General features: G+C 40.6%; 1 protein-coding gene across 1 annotated transcript in view; it reads right to left on the reverse strand.

Annotated features, from left to right (window-relative positions):
- The window catches only part of LOC103371112 (1-phosphatidylinositol 4,5-bisphosphate phosphodiesterase beta-4-like), a 59,939-nt gene that overhangs the window by 20,939 nt on the left and 16,795 nt on the right, over positions 1 to 22,205 (reverse strand). The window contains exon 3 of the mRNA XM_008300338.1: positions 13,207 to 13,265. The gene's annotated coding sequence lies outside the window, so the exon portion shown is untranslated. The remainder of the gene's footprint in view (positions 1 to 13,206; positions 13,266 to 22,205) is intronic.

Raw genomic sequence — 22,205 nt, forward strand, 5'->3', positions numbered from 1 at the left:
GACGTCTTTGTCATGGTGCTCTTTACTAGCTAAATTCCCACAATGCTCTCTGCTTTGCATAAAACCCTGAGCCTCCGCAAACATGGCTGACAAACCAGACATCACTGAAGTCAAAAGCTTTGACAAATCCAAGCTGAAGCAGACGGAGACTCAAGAGAAGAACACATTGCCAACCAAAGAAACCATGGAACAGGAAAAGGCAGAGTCATCATGAAGACCAGTCCTCCCCTGCACTGTACATTCCACAAGCTTTTGCCCTTTTCAGACCTTTTCCAACATGCATTTCTGATGAATTGACTTAACCATGGCTGTACACCACTCGCTTGCCCAAAAGGCACTCTGTACAGTAAGGAAGTGTGGTTTCATATCGGCGTGGGTTTTCTGGTCATCTTTTACTAGCTAAATCTTCTCTTTACTAGCTAAATCCCCACAATGCTCTCTGCTTTGAAACATGAACAACATGAAACTGCTCAAAGTCCGACTGACCACCTCCTTGGGTCGCTACAGTATTAAGAGGCTCCACCTGGTGAAACAACATTGTCTAGAAAACAGGCCGTAGCTACTGCTGAGAATGAATCTTGTACCCACTGTTTAGAGGACCTGATCATGCACACCTCGTTTCAATAACCTGGATTTATCTAGAGCAGTGTCACAAGCAGAAATGTGAGCCACGCCAAAATGATGCATAGCAACAGAGAAACTTAGTATCATCAAAAAAATTACATTTAACTGAAACTAGGGACTGAAATTAACACACACATGAAGTGCTAATGTTGAGGAATGAGCAGTGTTTTCAGAGTAGGATTAAAGAGCTGCTAATCACTGAAAAACAATAATGGGAAGCAATAACACACATGTGCATACTGCCTGATTTTATTACTGTCACTTGCGGAGGATTCCAGGAACTTAGGAGTGACAGGAGAATTATGTTTGTTTGAACACCAGCTAAGCTTTGTGGACACACTGAGTCTGCACACACAGTAAAAGTAGCATATTTTTCAATTTCTTCTGCTCCCGTTCCACACCCACACTGCTCGGCTGGTGTGCCTGTTGCAAGACAAACATACTGTAACGCTAAAGTTTGGCATGATAGCAGCATATGGTTCTTTTTATTTTCAAGGCTTGGTCGATGTACAAATCTGCTTAAATGCATTTGTACATACAGTCACGTTATCGTCTCCCTGTGGCATCCTGGTCTCTAATCTAAACTGTACATATGACAAAGTGTCATCACGTCCTCTTCCCTATTTGTCGAGGATATTTACCTTGTCTTGAGGCTATGACACTGTCAAAGTGAAGGCGCTTTTGTAGCTCCATTTTGGTTCTGTAAAATATCTCCTGGTTATTTTCATGAGGAAAAAAATGGTGTGGGACACACGCATGTAATGTTAGCAGCTTCTCGTTTAGAGCCTGTTGCTTTAACTGAAAATTGTTCATTTCTTGTCTTCTGCTTAATGTGCTGGTCCAAGCAGCTGACTGTGCTCTGCTCAGAGAAATGGTCAGCTGATCACTGCACAGTAAACTGTCCCTGTTCAACTTTTTTATGCAGCAAATCGCTGCTTTGAGCTCATTAACTTGTCAGTGTTTAACCTCCCACACTTGAATAAAGTTGTAAAAAGAAAGAGAAAAAAAAGGGTCAGAATGTTACAGCTGTTATTTCAGGGTCAAAACAGTATCAATTAAACAGAATCAGCACTTCAAAAAAATGCAGATGGGAGCTACTGATCGTACTTAATAATTAGGCTAGCACAATTAATGTTGATATTGAATAAATGAGTAGCTTGGTAGCATTTCTGGCTTTTTGCCCAAAAACAGCTGATCACAGATCTAAACTGAATCTCTGAGTTGCAGCTATTTATAACTCTGGCTCCTTGCTAATAATAAAAAAAAAAATCCAAACTTAATGAAATTCATGCAGGGTTCCAAAAAGGAGTCTGATTTAATAAGTGGATTTTACACTGGATTTGAATGCAATAAACCTAAACCGAGGCTCGTAACACATCAGTCGGATCCATTTACTACACAAACTAGAGATGAATGATAAAGGTGTACGAGTCTACATGTGCTTTTATTAGTCTACTTGGGCAATATAAAGACACAGAGGGCTGTAGTGGCGAGGTCGACTGGTCGACTGATCGACAAGCTCTGATCCAACCAAATTCTCATTGGTCTGACAATCTTTGGTGCTTCTTACATAAGAGGGCTACAGCTTTGACCTCACTTAACCTAAAAGAGACTGCTATGGACAAAACATTTAACGTTTACTTTGAGTCGGCTCCAAACTACTATATCAAAGAAGTTGTGGTTTTGGTTGTGTTTTATGGCCGAACAGTTGAGTGTAAACTCTGCAAAAGGCAGTTTCCATATTACAAATCAACAACCAACACGCAGATCTTCTAAAAACAGCAGCTAATCTGTCTGACTTATATTCCTCAATAGTTCTTGTTCTGGGATCACCAATTGGTAATTATTTTCAGAAATCACATGAATATGGTAAAGTGCCTGCAGGCCTTCCCCCAGTCTGCTGCTATTATTTAAATGGAAAATAACAAGGTTAAAATAATTTAATATGCTGTAAACATTAGCTTTTTATGTGCATCTATAATTCATAATATAAGCCGAGCTATTAGTGGTAAGATTTCAGCCGACCAAGACGTTCTTTGGTTGACTGCAGCCGTATTAACACCAAAAACATTATTATCTACACAGTAATGCTTTTTCATTACACACGTCACCCTACATATGTATGTTTGCTAAGAAGCCACCCTCCCGCTGCCTCTCCTGAAACAACACCATCAATCTTCCTCCCTCACTATCAGGGTCATAACTGCCCTTGAGTCTGAACCCATCTTAGGACACAAAACTCGCCTCCACCGTCTCCCTGCAAAACAAATCCCCCGCTGCTAAGAATAATTTTCTTCAAGCCTATTATGCTCAAATCCCAGTATTATCAAAAAGCCAAAGACGTGGACCTTCATCTGTCTAATAGCATGCACAATTACCTTCTAAGAAGCACAAGAGACGCAATCTGTCTTTGTTAGCGAGCAACAATAGGGCAGCAAAACAAACAGGCTCTGTTCACAGCACGTTATGAATAACTTGCTAATTCTGCTGCTATTTCAGGATCAGATATTAATGCTAATCTATAAAAGTCATGGCAAAGAATGAACTGCAGTGCCATTTTTGAACTATTAAAGCAAATCATTGTGGCTGTTGAGCCACTGAGGACTTGTTCAGCGCTGATTATAATAACAATAATACAGCGACAGATTCATACAGAAAGATGATGCAACGTGTCATTATGTTAGTAACCTGCCAGATGTTTTCAATACATTACAGTCCTCTGGAGATTGCATTCATAATTTACATCATTTCCTATGCATTTATTCTCTTTGTTACTTCTGTTAGTCGACACAAACAGGTTGTTTACTTCAATGCACAGAGCAACAAAACAAACACTGCAAAGTTCACAGGTCAAATCCCACTTGGGCCACTTATTCTAACAATGCTTTTGTGGCATTTGAAGTCTCCACCAGATTGTATAATTATGTAAAACACGCTGCACTATGAGTCCTCTGGCGTTAAAGCCGCATATTGACATTGATGGCATGAAATTCATTCCTGTGAATAATGTTTGAGGCTGCCTTGTCATTCTTCAATGCAGCTATCCAAATAATTGCCGCTTTGTGCAGACGGCTGTGGGCTGCAGCGAAAATATAAATCAGTGTTTCATTTTTGCTGGCTGCCTTTACTCTATTTTTAATGAGATAGCGTTTAAGGTTACATAGGAAGAAAATTCTGCTTCCAAAACTGTGAGTGAACCAAAGACTTCTATATATAGCATCAGACGATTTTTCGTAACAATCCTCTTTACAGGCTCTTTGTTAGAATGAATATTTATACGAAAATACGACTTGCTCCGTTAATAAATTGAAATAAACGATATGATTAGTAACTCCTCTGTGTCTTATCGTATTGATTTTTAAGTTGCACCTTCAAAATTAAAAATTAAACAGCACTTGATGCATGTGGCTGCAGCCGATTCCTGTTGTTTGTAGATGAGAGAGAAAAACCGAGCAAGGTTTAGAGAGAGCAGGCAAACGATGATTAAAAAGGGAAGAGCACACTCTCCCCTTAAGATTTTTTTAGTCAACTGTATGTCGACAAAATGTGCATAAATTTGAAGACAATCAAGTTATAGCTACCTAGTCTGACGCGTGCAGAAACACAAACGTTTGAGTAGTTCTTGTGCAGCAGCTTGGTGTTTGGTGTACATTTATTAATAAGTGTAGCTACAGAATCACTGGTCACAGCCACTTTCCACCAATATTCGAGCAGCTTGACTTGCACTGCTTCATTTGCAGGAATAACACAAAATACATTTCTGGGCTGCACAATTAATTGAATATTTATTACAATCAAGATTGTGGTTCCCCACAAACAAATGCCATAAGCGGCTGTGAAATTGACATTTACACTGTCTGCGCTTCTCATGTAAAGATTCGAGTTTTGCGACTGTTCCTCAAGGCTGTGCAATAACAATACGACATTATAAAAAACATTCTTTAAAAACGACAGAAAAAAGAAAAAGTCGCATCATAAATAATAAGGAGGTTGCGACCTGTTTAGATAAAATCACTTGGTTTCAACTTGCGTAGCTCTGACATCAGAACGCCTTACTCAGGTCTTCTTAAAGTAACTTTCATTTACATAACTTTCAGAGATACTGTGTTGCAGTAACTGAGTGCACTGGCTAGCATCGACTAGCTAGCATCTAGCTTAGCTTGCATGTGAGGCATTCAGGGAACACAGTTAATTGTAGCATCTACCGATAAACAGTTATTCAGCGAATGAGGACACCATTCTATTTAGATTTTGCCTGAAGGAGATGCATCAAATTCTGGGGAACATTATCTGAAGCATTATTTTGATGCACTTTAAAAAGAATGTAGCTCAACATGGAAGTGAAAAGCAACACTCTGTTTATTTCAATGTAAAACCGCAGCGCAAATATTTTGTTTCTAAAATCTATGACTAATAACAATTGTGATTATCACATTGGAGCCAGTCCTGCAGCCGTTATATCATTCTACCTTGACACATTTGCACCACATCTGCTGCACATAACACACCAACACCAAAAACAAATCTCATTTAACGATCCAAAAAACACAAAAATGTCATTGTGCTATTGTATTTGCCATAAAAAACAGAGTCAGTGTTGAGTGTACATAAAGTAAATACATGTGACGGGTTGCAACAGAGCAGCAGGGAGGACGTCAGGATGATAAACAACAGGGCAAAAGAACACAGTTAGTGGTGTGTTCAAATGCACATCACAGACAGGTGCATAGACAGGTGAGAATAACTTTAACATATTCCATGTCAAGCCGCTTTTGTAGAAATCAGCAACTCTATGACACGACAGTATTTAGCGCAGGATGTTTGCATTTTATTCAACAGGTTAAAGAAACAAAAAACAAACACCTCAGGTCAACTAGTTGAATTAAACAGTCAGTGTTTAGACTGAAACCAACCAGAACACAGAAAAACACAGACATAACTCACTATACATAACCTCGGAGCAAGCTGCAACAGGTTGCTGCTCTTTTTTTTAGATGTGTGTAACATTTAATATCACAAGCAGATGACAACATTGGCAGGTTTGTTCATCAGCATTACTGTGAATTAATTTAAACTGTACCCCTTTAGACAGCCTGCAGTCAGCACTTCATGTTGTCCATAGTTTGCTTCACACAGCAGTCACACAGCGTTCAGGCCACGAGAGTCGAGGCAAAAGTCATAAAACCGCAGCCGTTTACACTGGATAAGAGCAGTCTTTAATTCAATAAGAGCCCTGCGATGAATGCCGTGTTTTTATTACACCAGCAAGATCTCTGTTCTTTGAGCAAACAGCACATACGGCAGTGAAATCAATGTTAATATCGTCTGTTTTTACATTTCATTTAGTGGCTTAACAAAAGGCCGGTGTGGAGGGGGCAGTGTTTCACTGAGTAAATATGCACTTAACAAGGATGGAGATCCTGTGTGCTTGTGTATAGACTGTCCAAGATCTCCGATTTCACGGCTATCACACCTCCTCATGCCCAACTGCAGCTCAGTGTAGCATGCCGACTGGTGATCTACACGTTGCTACACAAAACCTGGCGTGCAGGGAACAATTTCTGAGCAGTCTGAGCGAGGAGAGGATTGAATGAAAGAGCTGAACAGGGAAACGGATGGCTAATCAGTACTGCGATTCCCTGAAAGTCCCTTTGTGCTTGTTCGATTGATCCTCGCATTGCTCACTGAGCATCAACGGAGGTTTTCTGTGGCTCCTCCAGGCGCCTATGTTTATATTTCCATGTATGTGTTTCCATGTTTGCGTACATGTCCAGGCTTATTTGTGTTTTTAGGTCTGTTGACCCATATAAGTTTGATTTCTTTAGCTCACATCACATAGTACTCTTACTCTTTAAAAAAGCTTTTTTTATGCGCTGTCGCCAACTGTTGGCTCAAAGTGAATTATTAGATTAGCTGGATTTTGCTCTCTAATATAATACAATATTGTCTTAAACTTACAATGTGAAATGCCCTGAAATGACTCACATGGTGAACTGGAGCTCATACAAGTAAAACTGAATTGGAATTTAATTCAATCATCTGATTATTTGATTTACTGACAGAGTCTTTGTAAAACACCGGATTACTAAAACAATCTACGGTTGTTCATTGTTCATGAGTGACATATAACATGAATACACACGTTGTGGTTTATGTTTATTACCCTGAACTCGTCTAGTGGGGCTAATAAATTTCTCCTCCACTTGCCCGACAAAAAACAAATCCACTTGACCCAGACCAGCCTTGATGTTGAGCCTTGCCTGGACTGTATTTAATCTTGAAGAAGCTTGCTGGTTTATTTTTTATCCCCTGAATCATCATAAAGACAAGAACCTGTATATTTCCTTAAAAAATATAAACATGCCCTCATGCATGTTCAGTGTGGACATTGCTAAAATATGGACTCTAGCTTGGACAGGTGTTATGCTCAAACTATCACTCTTCTTCCTAAACTATTAGTTTAAAAAAAAAAGAACATTTACTGTTGTTATATCCATTTTCTTTAAGTCTGAACTCCAAATTAACCGTCTATCTAGTGTTTAGAATTTGAAAACTAAACTGCGGAGGGTCGCTGAGACTGCTTATGACCAAGCCTCGATTTTGGGAAGAGAATAATTGCTATAAACAGAAGAAAAAAACGAAGTTGGCTGATGGATGCTTTTCTTGGGTTGTACGTACAGAAATCCGTAATCACCATTTGTTTCTCTGGGACTCTAGCTAAAGGAAGTATTACGCTGTCCAAGGGAAGAATGTCTTTTTCCGAGCCAAATGACCCTCTTCCACCCTCTTCTTTGCCTTTTATAGTTGAGGATCACCGTCCTCGATCCCGCGTTACATAATTAACTGGGCCTGGGATGGAAACTGTCCGTTTTTCATAAACACCCAGCGGCATGATATATGTGCACAAATACCGTACATAATGTCTATAGGCGTCAATGACAGCAAACTGCGATTAAAACAGTGGTAAACACATATGTAGCATCAACTAACCCGTGTTCAGCTCCAGCGACAGCAGATGAAGACGTAAATGAGTTGCTAAAACTTGCATCAACACTGGAAAACACATCCCCACAAGTTCTATACATAGTCATCGACATCCACCCTCTGCCAAACTCAGTGCCACAAAGTATTTAACACGTGTCCTAATGGACGGAGCATCCACCTAATAAATGGCGACCCGGAGCACCTCGCCAAATTGTGGATAAGAGTGCGTTTGTGTGAGTCAGTTGACCCGAGGGCCGCTGATTAGCATCACCGAGGGAACACTGAAGGCCCTCGAAGAAGGAGCGAGGAGGGGGAAGGGAGAAGGGCCGAGGGCTGTCCCCAAGTTATCAGGGATCTTAATCAGAGTTATTTAGAGTACTGCATGTTTCACTGTGCGTGCAATGCATGCTTGTGTGTCTGCTTGAAAAAGCGACTCAGTCAGGGAGTTCCCTGAATGTAATGAAGGAGGCCAGGCTGACGCATCAGCCCACTTAATCCAGCCCTGAGACTCTCCGGTCGAAACTTCCCTCGCCGTCTGTAAACACACATCACACGAGGCTGCTTTTTGTTTGCAAGTCTAACGGCTGCACGAGGGGAGTTAATTGGGGGCAGACGAATTAGAAGAGAGTGAAAAAATACCAGACTAACAAGTGATGTTTGAAGGGGAGACCCTACAGGTGAAGAGGGTGGAACTTTTAACTAATAGATATCACCATGGAGCTTCCCCAGCTGATTACTTACAATAAACACACAGCTGCTTTTTTTTTGTTTTTGTAATTCATGCTGAATTATGAAAATGATGCCTTACACTTCCAAAAAAATGCACCATTTTTCAACAGAAACTCAAACAAGGCTAAAACAACTTAAACACTCTTTTTGTTGACATATTATAGCCAAATGTTTTCACACAGAGGGTTTTCGATCACTCACAAAAATAATTTTTTACCATGTTTGTAGGGATAAAATGTTGAATAACTCAGGCTATGAATGGTGTTTGGACAAACTCTTCTTTAAAAGAACATAGATAGGACTAAAACTGAGAAGTTTGGTACATGTGAGTGCTTCTGTCATGGTTCACAGCATTAGAAAAAACTGAGAAAATGACCTTTAAATATATGTTTTATAATTTAAATCTGCAAATACGAATAGATAAAGTGTAAATTAAACATCCTAAATGTGTATTTTGGATGTTTTCTCTCAACTAGACTAAAGAAAAAGACATCCTATGGAAGCAAAATATCTCAAAATCCCCCACTGCATGTTGCTTTAAGAATGTTTACATGTGAAAAATGAACCAGAGCCTCAAAATGTAGGTAGAAATCCTCAGCGTTCGCTCGGTGATGAATATGTGTGACTGAGGCCACCAAATGGAATATGGAAAAGAACATTTCTCAAGGTGATGGTGTCCGTGTCTGGTTAATAATAGAAGCACAACCGGAACACTGGTATTAGAAAGAGAAGTCTGTGCAAGTGATTTTAAAAGGCTTCGGTGCAGACGAAATATTAAAAAATGTCACCGGGAGGAAAACTGCAAAAATAGGTTTCAACTGTGAAACTCAACTTTTTTCGGCTCTACTTCTGTTGTTGCCTGACTTTGGCCTTAAATGTTTTTATCGCAACACAGACAACAGGTTCATATCTGGTTCTGAGGCTGCACAGGTTTTGGAAAAGCTTCAATATTTTCATCTTCTGTAATACTTATATATTGCAATATGAAAAAATACAGGAATATTCACCAGATTACTTGAATAATGGCAAAGAAAACACTGGCAAAAGCATCCAGAATCTTTTTGCTGCTTTGGTTTTCATTCAGATCTGACTTTGCACTCATCATACGGAGCTTTGTAATCGATTTTTTATTTAAATGATCAGACAAATTAGCTGTGTTGTGCTCCGTGGTTGCAATAACTGCAAGACACTGAAGTACTGTCGCCAATATGTTTCCATATTTTGCAACCAACTCTTCCTTTTCAGTGTTTCTCTCTGGCTTTGCTCTGAACACGTGGAGCCTGTATGTCAACAAACTCCATGTCTTGTAAATAAAGTAAGGAAAAACCCACTTTGGACAGACTTCTAGTGGACAATAACAACAGTGAGAGCTAAAAAAAAAAAAAAGAAAGAAAGAGCTGGAGGATGATGTGTTTGCGTTAACTAGCCTTGTTTCACACTGCATCTCCAGCGATACTATACATTGTGCAGCTCTGTTTGGTTCTACAAGTGGCAGAAATTAGGCTTAAAATGTCTACTATTTAATACAGAGCCGTGTCATGCAGTAACAAAGGCACTTATGGGTATGATATCCATATCACAATCCTGCTGCAGGCATGTGAGGGCACAACCAGAATCTAACTGCAGGCTTAGTCTAATCTTGGCATAAATGGCGGAGGTGACGAAGGTAACCTGAAAAAGCTTGTTAATTTGGGGGATGACAGTTAGGTAACTGGCCTTTGCGGAGGGATGCCTGCAGAGTGAAAACACCATATTATTCCAAAATGACTGTTACGTCACAGACTCTGAGCTGTGCACCGCTGTGTTGAGTGTGTCTCTTTTAGACCAGATTAGGAGGTCGAAGGTTCGGTTTGCCCAGTTACACACAGCGCTGCCGAGGCCAGGTTTCCCCAAATATGGTAAGAAACACTGAGGATATACACAACATATTCTGCTCGACCGGTGAGAACCTGTACTTAAGAAGCCTCTGAATTTGACAAGATGTAATTTTAATTTTTAAAGATAAACTCTTGGACTTACTGGCTACCGTGAAACAACACCATACGGAGCTACCTTAAGGGGATTAAAATGCTCCAAATTGATGGATACTCGAATAAAGACGGTAAATTCAGGACAACTGAAGATGCAGCCCTCTGCTCGCTGCTGTCCATCTGAAAGGTTTACACCAGGAAATGGAGGATATCTTATCATGAGAAAATGTGTAATAAACAGAAGCTTGAGGGTCTGAAACAAGGAGAGCTGGACAGGAGGAGGGAGTCAGGGGTGCGCTCAGAAATACGGGACTTCTCCCGTTGCCCAAATAAGTACCTATTAAAAGAGAATTTGTGCCCTGCTGAGCTGCCGATAAGGCAGCCAGGAGAAAAAGAGCTGTGGAAATAGAACATGTCCATATAGAGAGGGGAGCTGTGGAGAGAGGGAGCAACAAGGGGGCAGGGGTTAAATGCTTCCCCAGAATGTGAGCTTTCCACTGGCATGAACCCAGTGAAAAGAGTCCCCGAGTCCCTGCTGACTGACAGCCCGAGGGCCTACTGTGAGCATGATTGAGCAGAGGCGGCTGAACTATTGCCCGAGAAAACACAGATTTAAAATCAGCTCTACATTCATATTTACCGATTCTGCAAACATTAATGACGAGAGACTTAAGGATTTTGCACGAGGCTTTCTGACTTCAGCTGGTCTTTCCCTGGTGAGTTTTTTTCTTTTCCTTTTGACCACCGCGCTGACAGGGAAAAAGAGAAAGACACTGAGAGGAAAACCTGTCTTGACAAACAAACACCCCACAGATGTTGCTCCTCTCTGACACCACTGGTCTCCATAGCAACCCTGCTGGCCAGTAATAGCCTCTGGCTCCCCGGCTCATGCAGACGCACACACAAATAGGCACATTTCAGCCTCTGAATGGGATCCCAGTGTGTGTGTTTACAGCGACACAGGGACTCGCTGGCCCACCCAGCCCTGCCACCCCCTCAGGCATTACCAGAGAACACACATCTCTAAACAGAACGCATCTACCCCCGTCATTAAAAGCCCCGGCCACACACATACACACACACACACACAAAAACACATCCACCAAGGCCCTCGATTTTGGTAAACAACTGGCGATTGCAGATAGCTGGGAATGACACATTAAAGCTGGCTGCTGCTGAAGCTTTCCTGAGCAGGAACAGAAACACGGCGACTGAACACTCGTTATTAACACTGAGATGTGAATTCATTGTGCATCATGAATACTGCAGCTTCTAGTGAGTTACTGCATTCAGATTCAACAGGTTTTAAAAGCAAAATGGAATATTCCACAAACAAAACATGGATCTTGTTTTCATTACTTATGTGTAGCATCTACCTCTGTGAGTGAAAGAAAGCTATTGAGAGTAACTGAACACTGCAGCGTTCCTTCTGAAGACCTTGACATGTGTTCATTGCGTGTAAATGTATTTTCACAATAATTAAAACATACAATAATCCAGAAGTGCTGAGCTGACATGTAACAGGTGTGAAACTGCCAACTGGATTTTTAGTGCTATTTAGCCTTCTGCAGTTCACCAGGTGTGTCACAGAGATTAGGACAATACCAGAATTAAAACAACACTAGAGAAATTACACTTGGACAAGAAACAGGGATTTTTTGTTTTTCTGCTTACATTTCCTCTCCAGTCATTGATTAAACCCCTAAAAATTCATCTCTGTGTATCATATTCACATATTTCCTAAGTTATGTTCCATGATTGTGCAGATCTATGAAGTCCCTGCAACGCTCTTGCTGCAGCTCCAGCACGCCAGCTCGCCTAAAACTCCGCTCAAACACTGTAGAACTACTCTGTGATGCACAATGACAAGTTGTAATGCTGAAGTAACTATCGTGTAAGCTGACAGGATTGGTTCATTTGGTTTCTTACGTGTGAAACCCAATGAAAAGTCTGAATCCATGTTTTTGAGACTGTCATTGGTGCAGTGGGGTTTCAATACGAAAAGGCTCAGCTGTGGTGTTGACTGCTTATTTCGCTCATGACGTGTCTTCCGGCATATAAAAAAAACACCATGTGGACATGTTCAGTATATATATACACTGAAATTTGAATTCCTTTTTAAATACATCATGATTTTTAAATATTTCTACTGATATCTGCCAAGAGCTTTCAAGTAAAGTTTTGAAATCTTGCAACAAAAAAACCCAAACAAACCAAAACAAAAAGCAACGTAAATCAGTTTACATCAACTGTTTTGGAGCGAATAAACTAGCGTGAAAAAAACTGTTGTTTGCCAACATAGAGGAAGAAGAAACAAGCAGAATTTTGTCCATCTACAGCAGAAAAGTGTATCGAATTTGGGAACAACTTTCAAATTATAATTTTTCTTCCTGTCAGTCAGTGTTGGCCACGTTTCATGCCGTCCAGAGATGAAGATAATGAAAGAAGCAGAAACAGCTGCTACGTTGCTTTGTCAGTACTTATTCTTAATTTAAACTTCGAGAGTGCAATAATTCTTTATCAGAACAGGCAAGACCCTCCTCAAGCGAGCGTTTTTTCAACTTTTGCTGTTTCGATAAATTTTTTCTAAAGTGATATTTAGGAATGTGCATAAAAATAAATCATGGAAACACGGCTGGAGTCTAGATCTTATATCTGTCTCATTGTGCTCACCAGAAGCAGGTGGACTGTCTGCAGTCCTGCGCTATCAACACTGCTGACTTTACACAACACCTTTCAATGTACATTAGCAAGAAATGATGCTCCGTTTCGCAAAGGTGGCGGCAATTTACAGCTTCACCCAGGCAGGCAGCGAGCAGATGATTACGTAAAGGCTTGACAAACACTGAAAGCTTCAGTCTGCACTGTATATGTGGGAGGTGAATGTGAGCGTACTTACCAGGTGACAGACGGAAAACTGAGGGGAGGGGAAACACTGGAAGATAGCACCGGACCGCTCTGGAAAGCAGAGAAAAGAGGGAGAGAGGCAGAAGAAGAAATTAGTGTAATTTGCAGATATGAGACGTGCTAATTTCATTATTCAGCCTCATCTTGTACAGTAATATTACAGATGCTTGTGGTGCCTTCAGGGGAAACACTGACATAAAAAAAATCCGTCACTACACAAGCGTACGCACGAACAACGCACACTGGGGTGTAATCACTCGCTCCCCGCAACGCTCCTCATCCTATTTGGCTAGTGCCGAATTTTAATCATTCCTCCGGCTTCTGCTAAATAAACTTTTAATAGGAAGCTGCTCCCCTTAAGAAAAAGGCTGCCGTCGTCAGAGAGGCGATTGGAAATGAGCTGGGAAATTAGACAAACTGCACCTCCTCCACGTCTGCTCCGCTGCAGTTTTCGAGTGGCAGGTATGTCGGCGAGAATGAGACAGAGTTTGTGCTAAAAGCTTGAAATGTAAAGTACAGACTGGGTCAAAGGGACACACAAAGCGACAGCGTGAGGGAGTGAAACAGGAACAAAGCTATAGATGGAAAAGGAGGATAATCCTCCTCTTGGCAACGCATCTTATATCCTTACGTCTGCGCCGATGACAAGACGGATTCCTCAACATTTCCTGCACTTAGCGGTGGCTGTGATTCGGCTTGTGTCTCCCTTCACCTCATCATCGCAGCTCCATCTTGCTTCGCCCAGAGCGGCACAGGAACAGCGCAGTAATGGTTTCTTTATACAACCACTTTGCAAGATAAACTTTGTCAGATAAGTGTAGACAGCGCTGGAAAGATTTCGACAACTCAGTCAGGAAGAGCTGCCGTTCCGAAGATGGTGTTAACATTTGGAATTATCGCTGCTTATTAATGATGATTTTTTTTTTTTTTTGAAAGGCCCTTTGTTCCATTTTGCAGGAGACTTTTTATACGGAACATTTTTTGGGTTACATTTTGAAGAGCGATGAATTAAAGTGATTTATTAACAGTTTAACACAATACATAGTTAAAATTAGACCCCAACCCTTGCATAGAAAGTCTATTCCTTCCACTATTTTGATGGGTTGGGTTGACATAATAATTATGGTAATTGCATCAACTAAATATTGTGTGTAATTTAAATTACAACTACCTTTGACTGCAGAAAAGCCAATTCTTTTAACTCAATGTAATTTGTTGGCTGAACACAATTTCTTTAGAAGCTGTCAAACTCAAAACATTTGAAGTGAAGCGTTAATTTGTCACTTTTTATCGCCAAAACATAATTTTTTTAGGCTGCATTGCAGAAAACTTAGTAAGTTGTCCAATATGTGCCAGCATTAAAACAGTTTTTGACAGAACGTAATGCAGAAAAAGATGCTTGGAGTATTTTAAAAACAGCGTCATCACTTAGTTTGTCCAGCAGAACGGCTCTGACTCAACTGTTTATAACTTTCTCAGCATCGTCTGCAGTGCATGTAGCAGAGCACACATAACAGCTGAGCAGAGTCAAGTGGTGTCTTCAAAGTAACCAGTTTATGAATCACATTGCAGGAAAGTTAATAAACAATGACCCCCATCATTTTCCCTTTTCAATAAAATGCTATCTAGTGTAAGTAGAACAGCAGGTTCAATATACACAAGGTTAAGCTGGAGGTTTTCCAGGCCAGTGGGAGGAGACCCTGGGGTAGACCGGAATTATTTATCTCATCTGGCCTGGAAATACCTCGGGGATGTCCCAGGAGGACTTTGAAAACATTGCTGAGGAGAGGGATGTCTGAAACGCCCTGCTTACCCAGCTGCCACCAAGACCTAACAGTGGACGACTGGAGGAAAATGCATGGATATATGGATACTGTATATATGAATATACGATACAAATCAAACAAACGATATTAGAGGATGCATCAATACCAGAATCTTTCACTCGACTTTGGCTCCAAAAATGCAGTATCAGTCCATCTCTACTTAAGGTGCTATTCAGGAGAGGTCCGCCACTCTGTCATTTTTACTGCTCCAACGTCCATTTCCAAGCTCTCTGCCTATTACTTCCTATATGGCCATTTCCTGAATGATGCGTCTTTCCCAGGAAAGGAGCCTCCATTAAGTAGCTCAATTATCTGAATGTCATGCATGAAAATGGCTTCACAGCACTGTCCTTTTGCAAACATGGGCCCAAACGGTCACAAAGACATACCAGAGTCAACATAAAGACATATTACTGCGGCAAAGATGGTAATAAAAATGATTGATTTGTTATTGGGTTATGTATATCATACTGAACCGAATTATAAATAAGAAGTCCACGTAAACCACAAATAACCATTATTTAATATTTTTAAAATATCATGCATACCAAACTTTTGCAAAAAAAACTATTTACCTTTTTCATGAAGGAAATTACTGTCAATAATAGATTGGTAATCAAGAAGTGATTTTAGAAGCTAATATTGAAGTCAGTATTGATTCTGCACCATCTATTCTGCCTTCAGTCATCTGCTTTCTCTCTCTCATGTGGATGAGTCTCTCTCCACAGTGGCAGCTTATGTGGATCAAATATTCGACATGTCAAGTGGCCTCAGTGGACGAGAGCTGTTCACAGGCCTCTTCAGTCAGGGGAGAGGATGAGTGGGTGCACTCTGCACCAAAAAAGGGAAGCCATGTCACATATACAGTGACAGATATTTATGTCCTGCTGAGCATTTTGAAAACGCAGCCGAAGTGCCAGTTCCCCTCCCAACAATTACATTCCTATACGGCTAAACTACATTCTCCGCTAAGATTGAAGGAAATGTATATTCTGCCATTTGTTTCTAAAGTATCTCGATTCATTTTATGGCTACGCTGTTGCACATTTTCAGCCTAACAATCATATATTACATGTGGCAGCACTCCCTGTGGCAGCAAAGATGGTGAAGAAGCTTCAAACATGTCAAGAAAGTGAACATTTTTAACCCAAACTGTGATATTTTCCTAAACTTAAGCATGTAGGTTTGGTATCTAAACCTAACCAAGTTGTACAGAAGAATAGAATAGAATACAATAGAATAGCTTTATTGCCATTGCACATATTTGTACAATGAAATTTGCTCTACAGTGCCTAAAAATGACCAAAAAAAAAATTGAAAAATTGAATACAGACATACATCTGTCCACATCAGTAATAAAAAAGCAACAAAAACAGCACCAAACCCAGCGGCATCATGGTGATGTGGAAGATTCTAAATATAATATCCCTTAAATTATTGCACGTTGGAAGATGTTTGCACATAAAAGAAGCAGGCAGTCCTGTGATGTGAAATGTGATGATGACGTTGCCAAGGCGGTGTCAATACGAGCTACATTAAACTATCTTAATGAAAATGTATTTATTTTAAAAGTAAAATGTGTTCATTTTAACTTTGGCTCCAGATAATTACATTCCTATAAAACTAAACTGCTTTTTTAAATTACATTTTGAAATAAACGTATTCTGTGGCGTAGCAGATCGGGGTCCTGTTTGGGACTACTCCACTACATTTTCACTTGCTGTTTGGAAAATATTATGGTTTGGGTTAAAATTCAATCCTTTCACAAAGTATTAGAAGCTTCTCCTCCATTTGCAGAGTTACCAACCAGGGGTTGAATTATCAGCCTGACCAATTATCGGATTTGAAATTTTAGCATTTTTCTGATTGTCATTACTTATTTAACTGATTTCGGATACAACAAATGCTCTGACTCTCAAGCAGCTGCATTTTCCTGTATGTAGTCACCTCCAATGTCTTTCTAATTGACTACACATTACTTACAAAAAGCCTGTCGATACTGAAGGATAAATGTTCAAAGGTCTCTTTTAATTAAACATGTAAAACATAAAGAAACAAAGGCATTTCAAAACCCTTATCAGTCGACAAGCAGAACAGGAGCTACAGTAGAGCAGTAAATTAAAAGTGTATTTGTGATACTACACACACAAAAGTAATTTACGCTAATACAATAAACTAATAATGCAGTTTAGTTTCATCAGAGCATAATTTTAGGGAGACAGAGCTGATTCATTTTCAACACAGACAACTAACTGGAGCCTAAAAGTGCTGCCATGGAAACTCCAGCGAGCTGTGCAGCTAGGACAGTCCAGTGATGAATAAACAACATCAAACAAAGGCTACATGTACTTTGCAACCCGAAAGGCTCTCTCCACCTGCCCTTTCTGTGCTTGTGTGTGTGTTTAGAGTGCGTATTTTTAGAAGGCGCTATTCCAAGTAACATCCAGTGGTGCTGTAATGATTCCTTTGATTAGGGCAACAGGTAAGAGGCTGGTAATCTCACCCCTGCCTGCTGCAGGATTTAGATGGTGTAAACAGTGGCAGCTCTGCCATCATGACTCGTCGGATGACAGCTCTACAGGGGAAACACACGGGGGTTCTGATTAAAAGGAAGGCACCGTTAACACAGAAAGCCACGCACACTCCCACAGGTGTCACACCATGCGGGGAAATGACATTATCTATGTTATCTGGAGTGGCTGCTCTCAAAATAATACACATGTGCACACAAAAGCATGCGCAAGGCTATTAAAAGAGCGTAAAGCCGCACAGTGGCATTCAAAAATAAACACATATACTGTGACAGCCACCAAACTCCCTCCTGGAAGCTGGCTTAGAAGTGAATGACGAGACAACTCCAGCTAAGAGCATATGTCCCCGCCTCAGGAAGCCGACCCAACCCAAACCCCGACATGCAGCTCTCTGTGGGACTCGCCGTCGGCCGCTCTGCTGCCATGAACAGCACCTGTCAGGGCTTTAAGATAACTCTCATTTGTCCCTCACGTCAGCTGTGTCCCTTCCTCAGTATTGCTCTTTTTGGAGTCTCTGAAGGGACACGAGACGACGTGGACTCTGAGAAAACCCCTCCCTCTGTTTTTGGTGCAGCTGCGTCCCACAGGGTGGAGGGGTTTCTGAGAAGGTTAGAGCAGCGGTTACCAGACTGGAAACTGAAGGAGAAATCTGTACAATCAGGCACAATGAAATGACTGCACTGCATCAATGAAACCTGATGTTTCCTCGTGTAGTACAACAGCATGAAAAATGACACCGCGAAGCTGCTGCCTGCAGCCAGTAAGCACAAAAACTGCAGACAGGGAAAGAGCTGGACAGCTGGTTCAGACCAAAAGTCGCAAAATTTGCCAAATTGATATATTTCATCTTGTTTGTTTAATCACAACATGCTGTAGATTTGCAGGGGGTCACTGCCTCGCCTCCAACTCGTTCAGAAAGCAGCAGCTCGACTTCTTAGTGGATTTAACAGACGACATGCCGTCACCCCAGTCCTGGCTTCTTTCCATGGGCTCCCTGTTGATTTTAGAATTGATTTTAAGATTTTACTGATCACTTTTAAAGCTAGTCTGGGTCTGGCCTCAGGCTGGAGAGCAGAGATGTTGACATCGTACGAGGCAGTTCGCAGCCTCACATCATCACTTCCTTCTGGCTGTTTCAAAGTTTCAAAGCTTAAATCTAAAAGGTGCTTTTTTTCTCCATCAGGGCTCCTCAGCTCTGACCTGCCTGAGGACATAAGGCTGCAGAATCAGTGACTTCTTTTAAATAACTGCCTAAAACACCATTTTATAGACTTGCTTTGATGTGATGAGATACTTTCATGCTTATTAAGCTTTTTATTGCTTTATTATTGACATATTTTGTATTTTTATGTCTGCTGCTCCCTTGTTTTGACTGTCCTAAACCTCATGATGCCTTCTGGGTTTCCTGCTTTTGCATCTTCTGTTTAAAAAAAAAAAAAGCCCTTGTTTATTAAAAGTGCTAGAAAATAAAGCTATTATGATTATTATTATGTCTTGGCTGGTTGTCACTATGACTCTAGGAAACTACTGCAGCCCAGATTACAGTCTTTGTGCTAAGTTAACTGCCTCTTAGCAATAGCTTTATATTTAGCAAACAGACAGTAGAGTGGTAGCAACTAACTCGCAGCAGGAGTCAACATATTTCCTAAAATGTTAAATTGTTTTTTAAATGCAAAATGTCAGATATGTAGAAACATATCAAAGATGTTTTCATCACATCACTCACAGGGTTCATTCTGTTTAAAGTTTAACATACTGTTTAATACACCATACTGTACTATATTTAGCATTTTGTTATCTTAGTACTTGTATTATTTTTGGGGGGGTTCCTCACAATTGTCATTGTTGAGGAACCTTCTGAGTTTAAAGTTTTTCCCTGAGGAACTTGAGAAAACCCACATAGCGGTTCTTCTTTGTGAGGTTTGGGGTTCGATTTGGAGCTCATTATCATAATTATTTGTAGTATTACTAAAGTGGATTTTTTTTTTTTACCCTCAAACATTACAAAAAATATTAAACAATAGTGTTATTTGTTTTTAAAATAAAATGGGAGAAAGGAAACTTGGCATCAGTGTTATTTGCACACAAATCTGTTGGCAGAAAGTCAGATAAGATTAAGTGTAAATACACTTGTGCATAAATCTCCAGTAGCCTAAAGAGCTCCATAATTTACTGCCAACCCCCCCAAGAACCCCAGCAACCTCTTTTGCGTAATCAAAGACTCCTCAAGCAACCTCTTGGCTGAAATGAATCACTAACGGCTCCCCTTAAGCAAGCAGAGTTCCTTGGATATCCTCAGAGTTTCTTGAGGCTCCCCTAATTCTAAAGAAAAGAAGCTTTTTTCAGTGTAATCAATGCATCATTCTTATGTATTATACTGACTTTACTGTTGCTCATTTTCAGGCAACCAATCATATATTAGATGGGGCCGGACTTGTAACCCTGGTAACCCAGGACTTGTCATATTTTAAGCTCAAACCATGATATTTTTCCAAACACTAAAGTAGTTTACATGCCTAAACACAACCAGGCGTCACAGTGTCCAACAAAGTGCGACATTTTCCTAAACCTAACCATGTAGTTTTGGTTCCTACATCTAACCAGATAGTGAATTAACTGAAGTCCAAGTTCGTCTCTTGTCTGTCGAAGGTCGTCTGGGTGAAAGTCCAATTGCCGGTCTTTCTAACTTGGATGCATTTTCCAACGTCACAGGTGAGAAATTACATTCATTCCAAAACGAAATTGCATTCCCTCAAAACCGAGAATGCAGTTTAGTTGTACAGAAATGCAATTTTGTGGGTTAGACAGTCGGTATCATTCCTGAAAAAACATCGGTCAGCCCCCAACTCTGATGAAATCCACACATGCACCATTCATTTTCTCTGGTGATATTCCTGCCAACACGCTGGTGTAAACAAAATGAGTCACCCGGAGCTCTATGAAGTATTTATGGTATTTCTTTTTTTGACAGATACATATTAAACTACAAACCAACTGACAGACCAGCGCTGGCTTGGCTTGAACGAAATGAATACCTTGAAACGTCCCTCTTTCTCACTTTCTCCTCAACGGAACGTGGGCGAAATTGAAATAGGCGGCAAAGACAAAAGGAGAGGCGTCCTGAGAGATGGCAGAGAACAATGGAGGAGGAGAGCGAGGCGAGCAGACAAAGACAGAGATGCACAGACACCAAAACATTTCACATACACTTTGACTTTTCAATTTTATCTTTTCCGTGTGATGCTGTCAGGAGCCAGCTCCCCCGAGGGCCGGCAAGAGAGAGAGAGAGAGAGAGAGAAAGAGAGTGAAATCCAGGCGGAGAGGAAAGGTGAGAGGCAGGATTTTTCTCCTCAGTGACTCAGAGAGACAACACACAGAGAGCATCAGTGCTTTTTGCCTCGGAGAATGATGGACGACTGTCTTTAACAAGGACAAAATTAGGCCTGGGTCTCTGCGCACACACAGGGAGAGCCACCATTGTGCGGCTAATTAGTGGATTACATTAGCAGGGACCAATGACAGGAAGCCATTCAACCTCGGCTAATACTGATAGCTATTACGCGGCGTAATTTGTGCTGGTACGACATGAAACACTGCAGGGATAGTGTCTGCACAAAGCTGCAAACTTTAGTGTTACTTCAGACCTTGAATCTGCATCACTGGATTCATTTGTCTGTCTTTCACACTTAGGGTCTTTGCTACAGAAATAATCCATTATGATTCGGGCTCAAATAAGACATAATCATTGCGGATGGAGCATTAACTCACACACAGAAAGATTTTATGTGATGTAAGGTGACCTTGAGTGCCACTGAAAGGCGCCATCAAATAAAATGTACTATTATTACTAAAAATGAGAGAGAGACGACTTATGCTCTGCTGTTAGCAAATGTTATGATCCTTAAACATCCTCTTGCAATCAAACGCAGCGTCCCATTTCCTATTTAAAACATTTACATTTTGCATTAGCATGTTTTTTATATGCGTAGAGGAATATCTTTGCAGCAAAATTATAAAAATTTAAACACATTTTTGTTTTTGTTCACACTTTTGCTGATTACACTTCTATTTACTCGAGCAAAATAGACATTTTCACATATCCAATGGTTAGAAATAACGTCCAGTACGGTAACACAGACTCATTGCCTTCACTGTGCACAGACCGATCATGCTTGCTGCTGTTTGTAATCACCCCCTGAAAGCTAATCTAAGCCACGAAAAACACAAACAGAGAAAAAAAAAAAAGAAGGACGAAGTATCATTCTGGGTACCCTTGATTCTGAAAGTTAATTTCCTGTTCATTTTTCCCATAGACAATATTGCGTGACTAATGTTGAAGCTCTTCTCCAGCTTGAATGGACACAAAACTCTTCAGGTTAATTAATCAGACCAAAACATTCACAACTGCTCTAAAAAAATATTTGGTTAATTGGTTTCGAAAAAAAGAAAAGAAAAAAGGATTGAATACAAATGAATGGTGCTGGACTCTCAAGGTGCAGTACACTCCACTGCAGGGAATGTTCAGTGCTAAAGTTCTGTGTGCTGGTTATGGGAGCAAAAGCTACAAATTAATGCACAACTGATTCGACTGACTGTAAAGATTGACGAAGCCTCTGTGACGTTACCAAACAGTT

Source organism: Stegastes partitus, unplaced genomic scaffold (genome assembly GCF_000690725.1).
Source record: "Stegastes partitus isolate 25-593 unplaced genomic scaffold, Stegastes_partitus-1.0.2 Scaffold1527, whole genome shotgun sequence".
NCBI lineage: Eukaryota > Metazoa > Chordata > Actinopteri > Pomacentridae > Stegastes > Stegastes partitus.